Genomic DNA, 11,250 nt, shown 5'->3' with positions numbered 1-11,250 from the left:
GGCAGGTATGCACAGTTCCCAAACAGCTTCAGATACTGAAACATGTCTCATTCTGCAGGAAACACAGACCTTCCCTGACAGTCACTGATAAACTGGTTAGAGGGAATTCCTTCCTGAGGCTCCTGGAGCAATCAGTGTAATCATGAATGTGGCCAAGACACAGATGTGGCACCTTGGAGGCATCAGTGCTCCTGGCAGTCCTACTGCAACTATCCTGGGCTCCAGAAGTCTTTTCTGGAGCCCTCAGTTCTCTAGGCTTTCTAGGAGATGCTTTATTGCCTTCAAATCAAAGAACTAACTCCCTTTCCACACATTAGGTGTTTTGTTGTACGACGTCTAAGGAAAAACAGAAGATGGAAAGAGATATTTAGACAATTTAATGATCTCTTCCCATGCCTAATGGGAAAGGGGTTAAATGATGAATTGCATAAATTTTGATAAGTATTGACTGGGGTGGTTACAAGTAGCCATATTAACTGTGAAACTGTCCAGTCCCTCCTTGAAAGTTCTGAATTTACCAAGGTTGTAAAATCTCAGGGCAATGAACTCAAGTTGGTAATCTGCAGATGACTAAAAACAACCTCTGTGTAATGATACTTCATGACTACACCTGTTTATATCTATGTGATGCAAGCCATGCACGCACGGATCACAGTAACTCCAGACTGATATGCAAGTACAGATGGACAGTGTATCAACTAGTCAAATTAATAAAGCAAATACAACTTACAACTGTTAAAAATTAACAGTTATGTCCTCTGCTTGGGATGTGCTGTGCATTTGGTCTGTCTGTGTCCCTACCATCTGAGGAATATTTGCACCTCTATTTGCTTATGAGACTGTCTAAAGTTTGTGGACTGGGTGTGATGGAGTTTTCTTTTGGGAGTTTTCTTTGCCATGGTAACCCCTGAGAACTCAAACTCATAGCCTGGGATACCTCAGATCATAGCTCTTCAGCTTGAGAAAGGTCATCTTTTCTATTTCCCACACACTTTCACTCTTATGTACACTTTATAAACACTTATATAAAATATATCTGGACTGTATTGGACTATTGACACCTTTGAACAACTCAGTTGATCAAATCATGCAATTTGAATGCAGCAGTGAGAAGTTCCTTGTAATCTCCCCCAGCGTGTCTGGATCTCACTTAAAGAAGTGGAGGTGGTGATAAAGGCTCGGCTGGTTCCCAGATGGTACTAAAAACATATATCCAAAAAATCTGTCTGTCCCTCAGTGTGCAAGTACTGCCCTGCCATAATCACCAAACTGCACATCTGTGCCAGCCCCAGGACCTCCCCATCTCCTTGTGGCTCGGTGCCAGCCTAGGATCTGTATTAGGGGCTCTTGCCCAGTGTGTTTGTGGCATGGTGAGTGCACATGGTGAAAATAAAGGACTGTTCTTTTAAGTTGAACACTGCATTGTTTCATCTATTCAGAAAATCTGAAGGTTGCTGCCCTTGAGCTTTGGAGCCTGGAGCTCTGTGTGCATCAGAGAGCAGGGAAACTCACTTGGTCACCTGCAATAAAAGAACTGAGACATCCCAGAAACTCAGTTTTTCCTTTAGTTCTTGCTTCAGTTTAAAATGAAGATGTGTCTCTGAGGCTAGTCTTGGTCCATCCTGACTGCTCACAGAGTAAAATCCTGTTCAAAAGGACAGGCAAGGCAAGGGGCTGGAAATTCCGAAAACAAGCCTTACATGACATAGAATCACAGAATAATTTGGGTTAAAATGGACCTTTAAAGGTCTTCTGGTCCAACCCCCCTGCCATGAGCAGGAACATCTTCAACTAGCTCAGAGCACTGTCCAACTTGACCTTGAATGTTTCCAGGGATGAGGCATCCACCACCTCTCTGGGCAATTTGGGCCAGTGCTTCACCACCATCTCCATAAAAATTTTCTGCCTTATATCTAGTCTAAATCTCCCCTCTTTTAATTTTACCCCTTGTCCTATGGCAACAGGCCCTACAAAAAAGTTTGTCCTGATCTGTTCTGTAGTCCCCCTTTAATTACTGAAAGGCCACAATAAGGTGTCTCCAGAGCCTTCTCTTCTCCAGGCTGAACAACCCCAACTCTCTCAGCTTGTCCTCAGAGCAGAGGTGCTCCATCCCTCTGATCATTTTTGTGGCCCTCCTCTGGGCCCACTCCAACAGGTCCATGTCTTTCCTGTGCTGAGAGCCCCAGAGCTGGACACAGTATTGCAGATTTGGTCTCACCAGAGCGGAGTAGAGGGGGAGAATCACCTCCCTCACCCTGCTGTCCGTGCTTGTTTTGATGCAGCCCAGGATAGTGTTGGCATTCTGGGTTTCAAGTGCACGTTGTCAGCTCATGTTTAGTTTTTCATCCGTGAGTACCTCAAGTCCTTCTCCTCTGGGTTGCCTCAATCCCTTCATCCTCCAGCCTGTATTGATACCGGGGGTTGCCCCAAACCAGGTCCAGGACCCTGCACTTGGCCTTGTTGAACCTCATGAAGTTCACATGAGCCCCCTTCTCAAGCCTGTCCAGGTCCCTCTGGATGGCATCCCATCCCTCAGGCATGTCAACCACACCACTCAGCTTGGTGTCATCCGCAAACTTTCTGAGGGTGCAGTCGATCCCACTGTCAATTTTATAGATGAAGATATTGATGAAGATATTGAACAGTACTAGTCCCAATACGGACCCCTGAGTGACATCACTTGTGACCCATTTCCATCTGGACATTGACCTACTGACCACTACCCTCTGGAAGCAACCATCCTTTCAGGTAGTTGTAGACCAAGGGCAGGACCTGGCACTTGGCCTTGTTGGACATCATACCATTGGCCTCGGCCCATCAACCCAGCCTGTCCAGATCCCTTTGTAGAGAAATCCTACCCTCAAGCAGATCAACAGTCACATCCAACTTGGTGTCGCCTGCAAACTTACTAAGAGTGCACTCGATTCCCTTGTCCAGATCATCGATAAAAATATCAAAGAGAACCCGCCCCAATACCGAGCCCTGGGGAACACCACTTCTGACCAGTCACCAACTGGATTTAACTCCATTTACCATCACTCTTTGGGCCCTACTAGTTTCTTCCCCAGCCAAGTGTATTCCTGGCTAAACCATGAGCAGCCAGTTTCTCCAGGAGAATGCTGTGGGAAATGTGTTGAAGGCTTTACTAAAGTCCAGGTAAATAACATCGACAGCCTTTCCCTCATCCACTAAGCGAGTGCAAAGCTGAAAGGATGGCAGTTACCTTCTGTCAATCTTGGCCCATTGATATCTTCTGCTTTAAGCCAGCCTGCCTTGAAAAGAGGGAAGGGGTCAACCAAATGAACAGCAAGCCAAGTCAGTCCTGGGAATGCGGAGACATCTCTGGGGAATACCCTGGATTAGCAGGACCTGCCCTTAGTTTGCTGAGTCAGGCCGCTTTTTATCACCTTTTCTTGCCTGAAACAGAGGGTGGGAAGGAAGGGAAGCATGTGTCTTGAATATCTCTCCTGCAGAAAAGTTTTTTTGGATACCACAGAGCTCATGCAGGTACTTGAAAAAAGGTGTAAGTTCATGATCTCTATGTGTGTAGTTTGCACACTGATGGATTGGCCAGAAAAAATGAAGCAAGTAGAGATTTCAGCAGAGGGTACTACACAGGGATGGGAAAGAGAGGAAGGGGCTACTTTTACAATAGGTTTTACTGGCTTCATCTCTGCTCATTCTGAGCTGGAAAGGAATTTAATTATGTTTTAGTTAGGAAGGTTCCATTTTGTAACAGGTTGAATAGAAAAGTTTTAGAAGATTATCCAAATCTTATCCTTTGTTCTCAGGTAGGCTAAGATTTATATATATGAAAAACATTTATGTTTTGCTACCATTGCAAAGACATGAGTGGGTAGACCATGAGTTACATCACAAGTGCAAATGTCCATCTCAGCAACAAATTTATCAAGGTACCTGTGAGTATTGAGCAAGAACTAGAGGAACTGGCTAGGAACAACTACTCAGAATTATGGTCTTTTTAATAGCTTTTCAAATCTTACTTCTGCATTAGAGCACGCTAGGAGATGCCAGGCTGAGAACTAGGAGGTGAGAACCAAAATAACTAGTGATATTTCAGTCCAGATTGATTTAAATGGTTTGTAAGGAATTCAGTCATTTTCTTAAAAATATGCTAATAGTTATTATGTATGGTAATCGGCATGCTTACATCACTGGTTTGGGGTTAAAGAGGAAAACACACCACTTTCAATACTTCCAGTATATTTTACAAACTTGTCGTGTTGAATTGGTGCCTCATTTGGACCGGGCTTCATGCACAGATGAGAATTACTTTTGGTTGGAAAATCAGTCTATAACCATAACTTAACTATTAATAGGCTAACATTTTTTTTTGAGCCCAAGAAGCAGAAATAAATTATTTAAGTGTTAGAACCCTTTTGAATAAAGACTGAGGAACACTTCGCCTGTTTCTCTGTTGTTTTTGTTTGCTTGCTTTGACTTTTAAGAAAAGGGCAGAAATGAACACTCAAATTCCCTTGTGTAACTTTGAGTTTATTAATGCATCCTCTTGTAAAAATCCACCTGGAGTGTGTTTGCACCTCTCTCCCAGGAGATGGCAGAAGAGTCCTGATGATGGCAAGTTACAGTCGTCGCAAGCTGCCATTCTGCTGGGTGACTGAGGTTTAAGCAGTGGAGACAAGTCAGGGAGCTGTTGAAATGTGATAAAAATTATCAAAACCTTACAGATTTACAACCAAGACTTTTCATGCTGTCTCTAAATTTATGCCTTCATGCTATGCATATAGTGATATGTTATGGCTTGATTTCATGTCATAAAATGTCTCTCGCTGAAGCAAAGCAAAAAGTCAATTAGAATGCATCAGCTGGGCACAAAGGAGGTTGTAAAAGGCTGGGCTGTCTGTCAGGAAGATCTTGGATCAGGACTGATGGGGTGACAGTGTTAGTTTTTAGGTTAGAACTCAGACTGCAGGACTGAATTCCTCAAAATGAGGTCATAACAATCACATTTTACAAGTCTGTGGGTGGAAGATGGCAGAAACTGGGACTGAGGGAGCCACAGTGCCTCGCGGTTCAGACAAAGTTCCTGCACCTAAACGTATGTGAAGCAGGACTGTGTTCAACAGGAACAGGGCTTCCACGTAGCAGCACTGGCATAAAGTTCATTGGACTGTCTGAAAGCAAGTCAGAGCTGCTCCAGCTCAGGACTGACACCCACTAAAGTGTTGCAACGTGATGTTAAGGTACCTTGCAGGCATCAGGCTGCCTGGTCATCCACCAAGCAACAGTGGCAGTGCATCATGTAAGATGGACCCAGCCCATCGAGGTGTGAGGGGACCAGATATGACACAGCCAACAAACCAAAGGTGTTTTAGATGGCCAACATAAAGGGCATGTACCTCACCGTAGCGGTTTCATAGCTGGAGTGTTTTTCTGCTGCATGAGAGACCTGGTTCAAATCCCTCTCTATCCTGAGCCACGCATGGAAACACACCGTCATCAGCAAGTTACAGACTGCTTTCCAGCAAGTTGCTCTTGATCTACCACATTGAACAGTCTCTCTTTAGCTCCACGAATATTTAACTAATTCATAGGAAGCTGAATATCTTTAACAGGAAGGAGACGAAAAGCCTTATAGCAAGATATCTTAGATTGCCTGTTCAAGGTTTTTCATACAGGGGAGCAAAGACCGATTCTGAACAACTTAATTGTCTTACGCGCTTAGCTATCAATCAACTTTTGAAACCTACAGTTTCAAAAGTAAGTTAAGACAGATATTACAGACCTTACAGATATTACAGATCTACCCAAGAAAAATAAGGAAACTAAATAATAAGGGCATGTTTTAGATGAGTGCAGAGTTTATAAAGCAACAATTGCCTTCACTCTGCCCTCTAATGATACCCTGATGGAGGAAGTGTAAAACAAATCTTATGCATGTTTTAAAAACCACTTTATCTGCAACTATTAAATCTGCATTCATAGCAGTAGTTCTATGGTTTCTTTGTTCAAAAAAAATAAGGTTTAAGTAGGTTACTTAGTCATGCTGAATTTTTTTAAGTGTTATTTCTGTGTTTTGTTTTGTTTTGTTTTGTTTTGTTTTCTGTAAGGTCTTTGCATTTACTGCTGCACACCTTACTCAGCTTGCAGTCTAAATTTGATTAATTCAAGAGTTTTCCAGAATGTCAGAGGCAAAAGGCACATACTGAATGATACAAAAATCTTCTTTTCTTTCAAGGTATATAAATAGCTGCTCTTTCATTTTAACAAAACCTATCTCATTTTTCATAAGTAAGTATAAAATTACTGCAAACAAAGATCATGTGTGAAAAAGTCTCACTTATTGAATCAAGAATCTAAACTATTTAACTTTTTCCAAGATTACCGATGAAACTTAATTAGTACTTAAAAAAGGACATTGATTTGTCTATGACCCTAAAATGCTGTAGTGAAGGATTTCTGTTGTTACACATTAGCTCTGCCCAGGAATTTTTTTAAGCATTTAGGAATTCAACATTATGTACCTCTGATGCTGAATAAGCCACAAATTGACCTCCACAAACCCTCTTGCATATCAAACCAACACACAAAGCTAAAAGAAAAAAGAGATTTTCATTATTTTCAAGCTGCAGTTTACATGATGTGGGTGCAATTGAATCTGGCTTTTACTTGGAAATATTTCCGCTAGAACCTGTTTGGTGGCCACAAGAAGCAAGTTCAAAATTTAGCAACCACTGTGTTGATCTCTGCTAAGAAGGACCTTAAGTTTAAAGAATTTTAAAAGAAACTGATGTCCACCTGGCTCAGCCTCCCTACTGAGAAACAATAAACCAAAGAGCTCAATGAAGAGCATCTTCTGAGTGGAGGGACAAGGACAACAGAAATAAAACCTGCTTAATATATACAAAATAACATTTTTCTTTAAAAGTAACACTGCTTGGCTGTTTTCTCTGGCATTTAGGTGAGGCAGTCCCTAGTGCCCCTTGGGTGGTCACCCCTTGCTGACAGCTAGGAACCACAGGACCAAAGGCCTGGTCCAGACCTACTGGGGCAGAAGGCACCTTCTGAGCTGTGTGAGCCTGGCCATGTCACTCCATGCTGGCTTACGCAGCTTTCTGCAGCTGGATCTGTTCTTGTCAGCAGTGCAGGCAGCAAACAAAACTCCCCATGACCCCAACGAGAAAGGATCTTCTTCTGTCCTTGCTTGCTTTGTCTACAACCTAAGGCCCTCAACATAGGTCTGTGTGAGCAGAGGTAGGTGGCCCAAGGACACTTCCTGCCCACTTAAAATTGTCTTATATGTTCTTTCAGGCTTCCTGTATATAGTCCTGTATATAAAGACCCTATGAAAACAAGTTTTGATTAATTTCTGGGGGTTTCTGTGTTGTTTTTTTTCTCCCAGTTAGGGTAAACTTCTTCTGCAAACAGTTCAGAGGGGAGCAGTAAGGGGTGCTCAGACACCAAAACAGATTTATTTTCTGCTGTTAGATCCACAGAATTCACAGAATTCACAGAATGGTTAGGGTTGGAAGGGACCTTTGGAGATCATCTAGTCCAACCCCCCTGCCAGAGCAGGGTCACCTACAGCACGTTGCACAGGACAGCGTCCAGGCGGGTTTTGAATGTCTCCAGAGTGGGAGACTCCACCACCTCTCTGGGCAGCCTGTGCCAGTGCTCCACTACCCTCAAAGTAAAGAAGTTCCTTCTCATGTTAAGATGGAACTTCCTATGTTCAAGTTTATGCCCATTACCCCTCGTCCTATCACTAGGCGCCACTGAAAAAAGACTGCTCCCATCCCCCTGGCATCCTCCCATTAAGTATTTGTATGTATTAATAAGATCCCCCCTCAATCTTCTTTTCTCTAGACTAAAGAGACCCAAGTCCCTCAGCCTTTCCTCATAAGAAAGGTGCTCCAGTCCCCTAATCATCTTCGTTGCCCTTTGCTGGACCCTCTCCAGCAGTTCCCTGTCCTTCTTGAACTGGGGAGCCCAGAACTGGACACACTACTCCAGATGCGGTCTCACCAGGGCAGAGTAGAGGGGGAGGATGACCTCCCTCGACCTGCTGGCCACACTCTTCTTGATGCACCCCAGGATGCCATTCGCCTTCTTGGCCGCCAGGGCACATTGCTGGCTCATGGTCGTCCTGTTGTCCACCAGGACTCCCAGGTCCCTCTCCACAGAGCTGCTCTCCAGGAGGTCAGCCCCCAACCTGTACTGGTGCATGGGGTTATTCCTCCCCAGGTGCAGTACCCTACACTTACCCTTGTTGAACTTCATAAGGTTTCTTTCTGCCCAACTCTCCAGCCTGGCGAGGTCACGCTGTAAGGCAGCACAGCCTTCTGGCGTGTCAGCCACTCCTCCCAGTTTTGTGTCATCAGCAAACTTGCTGATGGTACACTCTATCCCTTCATCCAGATCATTGATGAATATGTTGAACAAAACTGGGCCCAGTACTGACCCCTGAGGGACACCACTTGTTACTAACCTCCAACTAGACTCTGCGCCACTAACCACAACCCTCTGAGCTCTATCTGTGAGCCAGTTCTCAATCCACCTCACCGTCCATTCATCTAAGCCACACTTCCTAAGCTTTCCTGTGAGGATGATGTGGGAGACAGTGTCGAAAGCCTTGCCAAAGTCAAGGTAGACAACATCCACTGCCCTCCCCTCATCCACCCATCTAGTTACTTTGTCATAGAAGGCTATCAGATTAGTCAGACATGACTTCCCCTTGGTGAATCCATGTTGACTACTTCTGATAATCTTCTTTTCATCCAGGTGCTTTGAGATGACTCCCAGAACAAGCTGCTCCATCATCTTCCCAGGGATGGAGGTGAGGCTGACCGGCCTGTAGTTTCCCGGGTCATCCTTCCTGCCCTTTTTGAAGACTGGAGTGACATTGGCTATCCTCCAGTCCTCAGGCACCTCACCTGTCCTCCAGGACCTTTCAAAGATAATGGAGAGAGGCCCAGCAATGACTTCCCCCAGCTCCCTCAGCACCCGAGGGTGCATCCCATCAGGCCCCATGGATTTATGTATATCCAATTTATCTAACTGATCTTTAACGTGCTCCTTGTCAACCAAGGGATAGTCTTGTTTCCCCCAGACTTTCTCTGTTACCTGCAAAGTCGGGGTCTCACAAGGACTGGCCCGAACAGTGAAGACAGAAGCAAAGAAGGCATTTAGCAACTCCGCCTTCTCTGCATCATCCGTCACCACAGCACCTGTCTCATTCAACAACGGGCCCACATTTTCCCTAGTTTTCCTTTTGTCTCCTATATACTTAAAGAAACCCTTCCTGTTGGCCTTGACATCCCTCGCCAGGTTCAATTCCAAGGCTGCCTTGGCTTTCCTTGTTTCCTCCCTGCATACCCTGACAGCATTCTTGTATTCCTCCCAAGCAGTCAGCCCCTTCTTCCACCTATTGTAAACTCCCTTCTTCCACCTGAGCCTTTTCAGAAGGTCCCTGCTCAGCCAAGCAGGTCTCCTTCTCCCCTTGCCTGATTTCTTTCTCTTTGGGATGCACTGATCCTGAGCTTGGAGGAGGTGACGCTTAAATAGCAGCCAGCTCTCTAGAGCCCCCTTACCCTCTAGAGCCCTTTCCCATGGGATTTGCCCAAGCAATTCTTTGAAACGATCAAATTTAGCCCTCCTGAAGTTTAGGGTTTCAACTCTACTTGTCATTTTGTCTATTCTACACTTAATCCTGAACTCTATCTTCTCATGATCGCTGCAGCCCAGTCTGCCCCCAACCTTTACATCCTCCACCAGTCCCTCTTTGTTTGTGAGTATCAGGTCCAGTAAAGCACCTCTCCTTGTAGGTTCCTCCACCACCTGAGTCAAAAAGTTGTCATCAATGCACTGGAGGAACCTCCTGGACTGTACGTGCCCAGCTGTGTGGCCTTCCCAGCAGATATCAGGGTAGTTGAAGTCCCCCATGAGAATCAAGGCCTGTGATTGTGAGGCGATTCTCACCTGTCTGTAGAAGGCCTCATCAACTTCCCCATCCTAATCAGGTGGCCTGTAATAGACACCCACAACTGTGTCTCTCATATTACCCTGCCCCTTGATCCTTACCCACAAGCTCTCAACTTGCTCATCATCTGTTCCCAGGGAGAGCTCGATACATTCCAGTTGCTCCCTCACATAAAGAGCAACTCCACCACCTCGCCTTGCCGGCCTATCCTTCCTAAAAAGAACATAGCCCTCCATGACAGTGTTCCAATCATGTGAGCCATCCCACCACGTCTCAGTAATTGCAATGAGGTCATGGTTCTGCGACCGCACACAGATCTCTAACTCCTCTTGTTTATTCCCCATGCTACACGCATTGGTGTACAGGCATTTCAGAAAACCCAATGAGTGTGTAGTTTTTGCCCTTGAGGAGTGGTGGGCCTTCTGATTATCAAAAATACTAGTGCTCGGCCCCACAGTTGCTGAGCTACTATGCCCAGGCGCCTCTCCAGCGAGCCCAGTTACACGCCCATCCCCCTTCAAATCTAGTTTAAAGCTCTCCCAATGAGCCCTGCTAACGCCGTTCCAAGAACCATTTTCCCCCTGCGTGACAGGCTTTTCCCATCTGCTGCCAGCAGGCCTGGTGATCTGTAAATCAGGCCATGATCGAAGAACCCAAAACCCTGTCTGTGGCACCAAGTTCAGAGCCAGTCATTGCCCTGCTGGCTCTTCCAGTTAACCTCCTCATCATTCCCTGCAACAGGAGGGACAGAAGAAAACAAGACTTGGGCTCCTGATCCCTTAACTAGTCGTCCTAGGGCCCTGAAATCCTTCTTCATTGCTCTTGGCGTTCTTCTTACTACATCGTCACTACCTATCTGAAACACTAAAAGGGGATAATAATCCGATTGCCGTACCAGGGACGGAAGCTTTCTCTTAACGTCACGAACCCGGGCCCCAGGGAGGCAGCAAACCTCCCTATGTAGCGGGTCCGGTCTACATATGGGGCCCTCCGTCCCCCTCAGAATTGAGTCCCCCATAACAATGACCCGTCTTTTCTTTTTCACTGAGGAAGTTTTGATTTGGGTTGTGGTCTGACTAGGCCTCAGCGAGTCCTCCAACCTGGGAGGATTACCATCCTCACTGTTGTTCCGTTCCTCCTGCAGGACAGTGTATCTGTTGTGCAGTGGTACTTGGGAAGGTGTGAGAGTTGATGGGCAGGGATGCCTGCGGCGCCTGCTGCGTCGGGCAGGAACATGTTGCCATTGCCCCCTGTCCTCCAATCCGCCCTGTTCAGCTGATTGGGGAGAG

The sequence above is a fragment of the Charadrius vociferus genome, unplaced genomic scaffold (genome assembly GCF_000708025.1).
Source record: "Charadrius vociferus isolate BGI_N301 unplaced genomic scaffold, ASM70802v2 scaffold727, whole genome shotgun sequence".
NCBI classification, from domain to species: domain Eukaryota; kingdom Metazoa; phylum Chordata; class Aves; order Charadriiformes; family Charadriidae; genus Charadrius; species Charadrius vociferus.
This window is presented reverse-complemented; position numbering follows the sequence as displayed.